The sequence below is a fragment of the Gymnoscopelus braueri genome (assembly GCF_963280865.1).
Source record: "Gymnoscopelus braueri genome assembly, chromosome: 4".
NCBI lineage: Eukaryota > Metazoa > Chordata > Actinopteri > Myctophiformes > Myctophidae > Gymnoscopelus > Gymnoscopelus braueri.
The window spans coordinates 48,902,692-48,911,700 of record NC_137605.1 but is presented as its reverse complement, the minus strand read 5'-3'; the positions used below and the strand labels follow the sequence as shown (position 1 = coordinate 48,911,700).

General features: G+C 43.9%; 1 protein-coding gene across 2 annotated transcripts in view; it reads right to left on the bottom strand.

Annotated features, from left to right (window-relative positions):
• Nucleotides 1-2,315: 2,315 nt before the first annotated feature.
• cdk14 (cyclin dependent kinase 14) overlaps nucleotides 2,316-9,009 on the bottom strand; it is a 190,468-nt gene continuing 183,774 nt past the window's right edge. For both annotated transcript variants that reach the window (XM_080427709.1, XM_080427708.1), the window contains one exon: nucleotides 2,316-2,953. The gene's annotated coding sequence lies outside the window, so the exon portion shown is untranslated. The remainder of the gene's footprint in view (nucleotides 2,954-9,009) is intronic.

Genomic DNA, 9,009 nt, shown 5'->3' with positions numbered 1-9,009 from the left:
TTAAACCAGCTGATAAGAGGAAGCCATTGTCTGATAGTTTTAACTACAATGATTCTCAACCTTTTTTTTATTTCAAGGACCCCCAGTTTGCCCACGGACGGATTTTCCCACACATAAACAACCCAATTCCAAAAGAAAGATCTGGTAAACGTCACTGTAGTAACATAATTTGCTTCCAAATGTGACATCGTAATAACTCAACATCGTTACTATAAAACATTGTACAACCCACATTTTACAGGATGTTGAGAGGGGCACACGTAAGATGGTGAAATCTCACCACGAGGACACATTTTCCCCCCTAAAAATCCACAGGGCAAAGGTTATTTAAGGAGCCAAGTGTCCGCCAGAAAGCGTTTTTTTTATGAGTGGATGTTTTGGATAGCATGTCCGGACAAAGCGCAAAGTTAGAAGCTATCAACCCCTCAAAAAAGACACTATCTGTGGATACGGCCCATTATTTATCACCTGTACAGTACAGTAAAGTACGGTAAAGTACATACACCATACACACTTCAAAACACACTCTCATACTCTAATCTGACCAGATAAAAAAAAATAAAAAAATCCATTGTCGTCTGAGCATTTTATGGATTAAGACAGCAGATGCGAAGCAAATTCTTTTTTTGCGGTATGATCACATACAAAGTTAATCCAAAAGACGTGACTAGATGAAACATTTGCGCGAGACGAGCTCGAGAATTTGCTTTGCATCTGGTGTGAACACGCCATAAAGCCGCGCCACCAAAATAGCCGATCTATAAGAGAATGACACCGGCGCACAACTAAGTATAAATCAGGAATAAGTCATTTGTATATCTGGTATATTACAGTACACATATTTTTTTGGGATGGTGCCGAATAAAGGGAAGAGGAGGATTGTCGTGGGCAAAAACAGATCAAATGGGACCATCCGACAGCCTATTGCATTTGTGTTTTTATCCGTCAAAATGTATTTGCTTGGAACGTGGAAGCACCAATGCTTGGGTATTGCCCATGTTTGATACACACGCACGCACACACACGCACACGCACACACACACACACACACACACAGACACACAAGAGCTGGCCGATATCGTGGTATTTATGGACCAAAGGTCGACATGCTGCTATGTCTAGGGACGCACCGCTATATGGGCATTGGCCCTGAATTACCATATCAGTGCATTCCTAATTATGTGTCGATCGTGATGTTCTCTAGAGATAAGATGATTTTGGTGAATTATTTCTTCCGGAAAGTGAAGACTGGAAATCTCTGTTGGAACTGTTACCCCGCGATCCGATTCCGGATAAGTGGTTGAAGATGGATGGATGGATGGATTTATTTCCGTTATACTATTAAAATAATGGATTTTCGGTACTGCAATATTTATTTTTCTTTTCATCTCATTCAGTGATATATCCAAATGAATTTTTTTATTAATATAGTCCAGCCCTAGCACGCACTCACGCACACACACGCACACGCGCACACACAGTATTCTTGTTGTGTTATTGCGTTCTTTGGTGCTGTCCCTGCTCTCTGCATGTGTGCACCATCAACATTTCCAGTAGAGATCAAATAAAAATAGCGTTAATATCAGCATGGTTGTAACTATTATCATTTTTGCATTTATACAGTAATTTTGTCCATGACCTGATAACAAACAAAACAGAAAAAACATCTGATCCAGTTTCATTTGATGTTTGCTTTGTTTTTTTTCTTTCTTTTCTTTGTTTTTTTTGTTGTTTCTTGTACAGTATGTGTATGTATTGTGTGTGTCATTGGTTACAGCACTGGTGTTCAAAGTCGGGTTTCGGGGGACCACCGGGGGGTCCAAATGTAACTCTAAAGGTCCTTACACACCGGGGCGAATTCTTCATGCGAATAAATACGTTTTTTTAAAAAACCTTATAAAGTCAATGCAAGCGTCCACATCAGTTTTGCGAAGCGAAAAAGCGTCTTTTAATTATTCGGAACGAGTCCGAATTTTGCGTATATTCGCATATTCGCCGGTGTGGGGACCTTAACTCTGAAAACTAACTCTGAGAGTGTACAAATGGGTTCATTTGGTTCAATCTCTCTACAGTTAAATAAGCACTGAGGCCTTGTACAGTGTTGATTGGCGTTCCTGTATAATTTCAAACACCCCCCCCCCTATTTGATACCATATTCAACTCTGTGGTCCCAATCTAAACTGTAAAATCCTCAGTGTTAATGTAACTCTCATTTATACTGCTAAGGGTTCGTTTGGTTCCATTTGTCCACTCTCTGAGTTACAGAAGTGGGGCTCTCTAAGGGTTCATTTCCGTTTGGACCCCCCCCCCCCCCCAGTGGTCCCCGGGCCGGACGTTTGAGAACCCCTGCCTTACAGTATGAACGTGTCTTGGCAAAGAGTGGTGAACTGGTGGGAAGATGTCGGAAATATTAAAATTGTCCATTATATATTTTCTACATGAGTATACTGTACATACAAATATACATTCTTAAATAGGTAGCTAGTTACAAACACAAACCACAATAAGTATCAATAGTAAAGTCCTTTTTGTTGATATTGTGACAATGGTATATGAGTTATCATAACCTTATAAAAAGTAAACAAAAGGAAAAAAATCGCAAATGATAAAAGATTGCAAATCTTAGGTACCGTCAAAATTCTCTCCGATTCACACACATACGTGTACACACACTCCCACACACACATGCACACAGACGCGCACACTGTCTCACACGCACACAAGCTCTTTCTCTCCCTCTCTCTCTCTCTCTCTCACACAAACACACACACACACACACACACACACACACACACACACACACACACACACACGCACACACACCTCTGTGAGGGAAATAACTTAAATAAACAGAAGTGGGGCTCTCTCATTCGTCCAGAGGAAGAAGTGGGGATTCGTCCGGAATCCGGAAACTTCAACACCTTCGTCCGCGTCGTTTATTGACGGCAGCCACCTGAAACACATAGAAAAAAAGAAAACACAATCGCATGATTTACTCGCAATCCCCTCATAATGCATGTGTTGACCCTACCACTGTAAAATCCTCAGTGTTAATCTAACCGTTTGAAAAAATCTGAAAGTATACAAGCGTAACCAAAGTTACAGACCCGTAAGTGTCCACTTGGTTCCACCTGTAACTCTTGAGAGTCTTACAGGTGGAACCAAGTGGACACTTACGGGTCTGTAACTAGTTAATAAATGAACTGTATACAACACCTGTTTACAACGGCTGTATACAACGATCTACAAGCTCACTGTGAGCTTGTAGATCGGCTATTTTCGGCAAAGAGGTTTGGGTGTAGGGGAGGAAAAGGAGCAAATCAAGTACTAAGTATTGAAGGTTCAAGTGGTTAAATGTCTGAAATTAACAAAAGACATGAATTTACACACTGGACTGAAAAACTTTGAAGACCCCTGGTATACAATATAACTCAACAAAAGTGAGTGGAACCTGCAAAGAGACAGAGAGGGGGTGTGGGGTGGGGGGTGGGGAGGACAGGACAGGAGCAGATGAAGAGAAGGGAGAAGAGAAGGGAGAGGAGATGAAGAGAAGGGAGAAGAGAAGGGAGAGGAGATGAAGTACAGGATGAAGAGGAAGGGAAGGGGAGAGGAGAGGCCGGTGAAGGACAGAGCAGAGCGGCCCTGCCTGACTGCCTGACAGACCTGGCTGGCTTGGAGCTGTGTTAATCCTCCTCTGACCATACTGCTCTAATAAATAATGCATAGCTCTCTCTGGCTCTTCTCCCCCCCCCCTCTCTCTCTCTCTCTCTCTCTCCCCCCCCCCCCCCCCCCCACCAGCCTTTGGAAGTCAGTTCCCAGTGGATGGGAGAGTCTCTGTATGCCAGGAATCTCAAATCTTGGACGGGCGCCTTCTTTATCTGCTGTTGCTGCAAGCTTACAGACTCCAAACAACAAAAAGACATTACCACAGTACAATCCTCAGTGTTAATTCAACTTTGGGAGTGTCAATTTGGACCCAAATGGACCCCGAAAGGGTTTAACCACATGACCCCTATAGCGTCCCTATTCTGAGTGTGTCATAATAGGCAATAATCAGGCAAAAAAAATCTGACAAAATTCACAACGTTGTGAGCTTTTAGATTGGCTATTTTTGGAGAAAAGGGAAATAATTAAGAAAGGGAAAGGCCCTAGTGCCCAAGTAGCCTGGTAAACACCCCCTCCCTCCGGAAATCTCATGCATTGCATTGCATTTGGTTTCAGGAAGGAGGGTCTGGGATTGCTCACAGAGTAAAGCTGCCCGAACCGCTGCGCATACGAACCAATCAGCGGCTGCTAGGGGCGGGATCATCCAATCACCTGCCTAGTAACTTGAAAAAATGAAACTCCGTCTGTCATCGATTCTGCGCCCGAAGTCTCAGATGCAAGTACGCTGTGAAACAAAATGTGTGTCGCAAGCTTCTTCCATTTGACGGAGTGAGGTTAGTGCCCAAGTACAGACCCCCAGACAAAGTATATAGGGTTTAAGTGGAGAAAGAAGAAGTTTTGATGAAAACCTTTAATCAGTTTTGTGGATTATGGATTATTTATGGCTTTGGGTCTTCTAACAACAATAGAATTTTTTTTAGATGCTGGACTCGGTGAAGTGGATAAAATGGGAGGTTTCAGAGTAGTGCTATAGGCGATATGACTTCAAATGATTTCATCCACTTTTTTTGGCACTGCCCTCATAGTTCTCTGTCAAGGTCTGTATTGTAAACATTGCAGGTTGCTATTTATTATTATTATTCTTGCTAGGCATTAGCCAGACTATTAAAGGATTTTTAATTTTCCTACAAGAGTGCCTTGGTCTCACCCCTTTTTCTTTGCTTTAATATTATGATTTGACACTTGCTTTGGCAATGTAAATGTATGTTTTCTCAGGCTAATAAAAATGTAATTGATAACTACATTTTGACATCATTCAGAACTACTGATAGCTTTGTTTTGGACGCTCCTGCACCACCCAGATGTCCTGACTGTCCCAATGAGTTCGGAAAGCCCGTCCGAAACAACAGGCGTCAGAAGGAGCATGTATTGCCCTAATGCTCAATGCTGCGTTCACACGGGCAGATACAAAGATGCAAAGATACAGAAATACACAGCATATTTGTCGCTCTGTATCTGTGTCGCTCAACACGGCCGTTGACGTCATCAATCATCATCATCAGAGTTACAGTTGTAGTTGTGCATCTTTGCATCTGGAAGTTGAACCCAGCTCAACTTGAATTTGTATCTTTGTATCTTTTGTAGCAGCTACAAATGTCGGATGTGTCTGTGTATCTTCATGTCGCTGGCTTCCATTGAAAATGAATGGTAGACTGTATCTTTGTATCTTCCCGTGTGAACGCAGCATTAAGAGGCTCTAAATGATTGCTGTCGGGTAGAATTCTCTTACAGTATCTCCATATTTAAACTTTTTGTCGATCTGCTACTTTTTCTGTAGATTTTGATATATTTTCCCCTATTTCAGAGAACAAGGAGAAGAATAGAGTGCAGGTGAACAACTGTGGCCCTTTAAGGCATGACACAAAGCGTTGCCTATAACAAGCCCCATACATACAGCTAACTACTCTATAGGGCAGGTCAGGTTCAAGGCCATGGGGAAGTGGATGGCTCTGTGCTCTTCTTTGTCAGTGGGAACAAGAAGATAGTGGTGTTTGTTCAGGCGCTGCTCCATCCATCTCCATAATATCTGAGACCACTGTCAGCTCCCGTCCCGAGGGGGGGGGGGGGGGGGGGGGGGAGTGCAGAAAAAGGGTGTAATCTCTCCTCCCTATACAATACCGTACACTCTTTAAGTCCACAATGGTATCCCTTGTTTTTTGGGGGGGAGGGGGATTCTGATTTACTAAGAACAGATGTAGGGTTCCGCTCTCACGGGATCAAAGAGTATGTAAGTGTGTATGTATGTATGTATGTATCGTCGCTGCATGTCGGGTGGAAACATTGTATGTGCAACGTTGCTTTTCAGGAAATGTAAAAAAAGAAATAACCTGGGTTCCAATGGAAACACTTTTAACCACGTCAAACTTTCAAAACGATTATCAGAAATAGCGGGGAAACATATAGCTGCTCGACAAGCTCGCGGCGACGTGTCGCAACAACGGCACGTGATGTGTGAGCTTGCAGATCGGCTGTATTTGCTGTTGTTTGTGCGACACTGTTGTACGAGAAAGTAGAGCATGCATTTACAAAGAAAAAAAAAGGAAATTTTAAATCTGGACAATGTTACAATGTTTCTGCCCGACAACAACAGTGTGTGTGTGTGTGTGTGTGTGTGTGTGTGTGTGTGTGTGTGTGTGTGTGTGTGTGTGTGTGTGTGTGTGTGTGTGTGTGTGTGTGTGTGTGTGTGTGTGTGTGTGTGTGTGCCTGCGTGAGTGCGTGAGTGCGTGTGTGCGTGGATGTTAAGGCAGGGGGTTCCACTTTGGGAACCAGATGGGAGCTGGTGGGTGGGAATTGTGGGTAGGATTTAACGGGTGTGGCCATGTCCAATAGGGCCAGCTGTTGGCTGTCGTATAATAGTGAATGGACGGAAGAACCTTAACCCCCCCCACCACCCCCCACCACCCCCCAAGAAATGACATCATTAAAAGAAAGTGCTTAAGCCCTCATGGGTGGTGGTGGTGGTGGGACGCCCCAGAACAATGGAGACAGTGAGAGAGAGAGAGAGAGAGAGAGAGAGAGATGAGGAGGAGAGAGAGAAAAGGTTTTTTTTAACGAACCGGAGGCAGTTTTTATTCTGAGATTAATTTTATGTTTTCCAACTGTTGTTTATGTCCTGATGAAGAACACGTATACCTGAGGAAGATGGCGTAAACAGGTCGAAACGTTTCCATACATACACAGTAGGAGCGTCTCCTTGCTGACGGGCATAAACCTCCAATCTCCATTTTAACTTTGGAAAAATTAAAGCCCTATACGTGATCATACTACAGCGTCACACTAAAAGCATCAAAAGTAGCAGATCCACATGCTCAAAGCGCGTCGCTTCCGCGTTTTGAGCTCGTAGATCTGCTACTTTTGCATGTTTTTGAATTTGAATCCTGAAAAGTAACAGTTTTGGAGGTTTCCACCCGACAGAGACGATCTATAAAAGGTGTGCGGGTAATCCTCGGTATTCACAACGAGTGCTTTCACACGGATCGGGATTATTAGACGATGATAAAGCGACAATGTTTTTTTTATATTATTTTAAGGTAGATTTTTCTGAGCTTCCACAGCGCGCATAAAGGCATCGACCTGTATGAATGAGACATCGACTATAAGGAGTAGTTTGGATGCTGAGTATTCGCCGGCGACTTCACATCTTTTTCATTATCTATCACTGATCACGACCCAAGCCCCCCTGACCATGCTCCATCCATTGATCACCCCCCCTACACACACACACTCTCTCTCTGTCTCGCCTGTGTTCAGAAACACATCGTTGCTCAAACCACACACACACACACACACACACACACACACACACACACACACACACACACACACACACACACACACACACACACACACACACACACACACACACACACACACACACACACACACACACACACACACACACACACCCCCATATAAATCCTGCGTGTTAATTTAACTCAGAGAGTGTAATTGATGAATGAACCCTGAATGATTTTTTACAGTGCACCTTTCATCCCTGATTTCTGCTAGATCAAAGGGGCTGTCACTATCGTGGAATAACTCTGGCGGAAATATGAATCCCCCCTCCCCCCCAACCCCTTTACAGGACGATGTAGACACAGAATTTTCACGTGCGAAGGACACTCTGGGCGGCCGTCCGACATATTACATTTTTGTGGTATTCAATGACTTGAATACCAGTGGTAGGATTCGTACATATATACAAAACTCAAACTGAGACAGACTGACAGACTTGTAAGCTCCCCACCCCCCGTTCCCAGAGACCAGGGGTCAAGCCCTTTGACCCCTCTCCCCCAGGGGAGGTCCCGTCACGTGTGATCCTGTGTAATGAAGTGAGTCAGTCCACCATTAAACACCTCTCACTGAACACCCTTGCCTGAGCCCATGGCGGGACCACGGCCTGATGGGTTAATAAGCTGCTTTGTGGCACCTCGTGTGTGTGTGTGTGTGTGTGTGTGTGTGTGTGTGTGTGTGTGTGTGTGTGTGTGTGTGTGTGTGTGTGTGTGTGTGTGTGTGTGTGTGTGTGTGTGTGTGTGTGTGTGTGTGTGTGTGCGTGCGTGTGTGTGTGTGTGTATGCGCGTGCGTGCAACCTCCTGCCGCGAGAGAAACCCACATTAGTGAGTATGTGTGAGAACAGACGTGCGGGTGAATGGAGGGTTTGGATTGATTTTGATTAACACAAATTATGATGTTTTCCATTTAATAAAAAAGGCAAAGATTTTCATTAAGAATGCCCCGGGCCTCTCCCCTCCCCTCCCCTCCCCTTTCCCACCGGAGACAAAGGGAGATTAAAATAAAGTTTCCAGTCATTATAGGATCAACAGAAATGCTGTGTTGTTCTGGCCTCCCTGCTGTATTCAACAGGATCCCCCAGGTAAATGAATGCTTGTTAGGGGACCAAATGAACCCTTACAGCAGTGGTTCTCAAACTTTTTCATGTCAAGGACCCCCAAAATGATATGTATTTGGCCGCGGACCCCCATCTCAAAATATTTTGTTCCAGGGACCCCCCCAGAAGCAAAGATTTGAGTTACAAATTTTCGCTTTTAAAATAACAGGTGTTGATAAAATATATGTTCAAAGATTTGCACAAGTGTTCACGTTTTTTCAAAAATAGCAGATCTACAAGCTCTGTGCCGCACTATGAGCTTGTAGATGGGGGGGTCCATATGGTCTAATGCATATCACACACACAGGGGGAAATTGCGTTACTGCATTTCTTCTTCTGTAGTGTAATGGTGATGATTAACACTGAGAAAGGTACATTTTACAAACACACACACACACACACACACACACACACACACACACACACACACACACACACACACACACACACACACA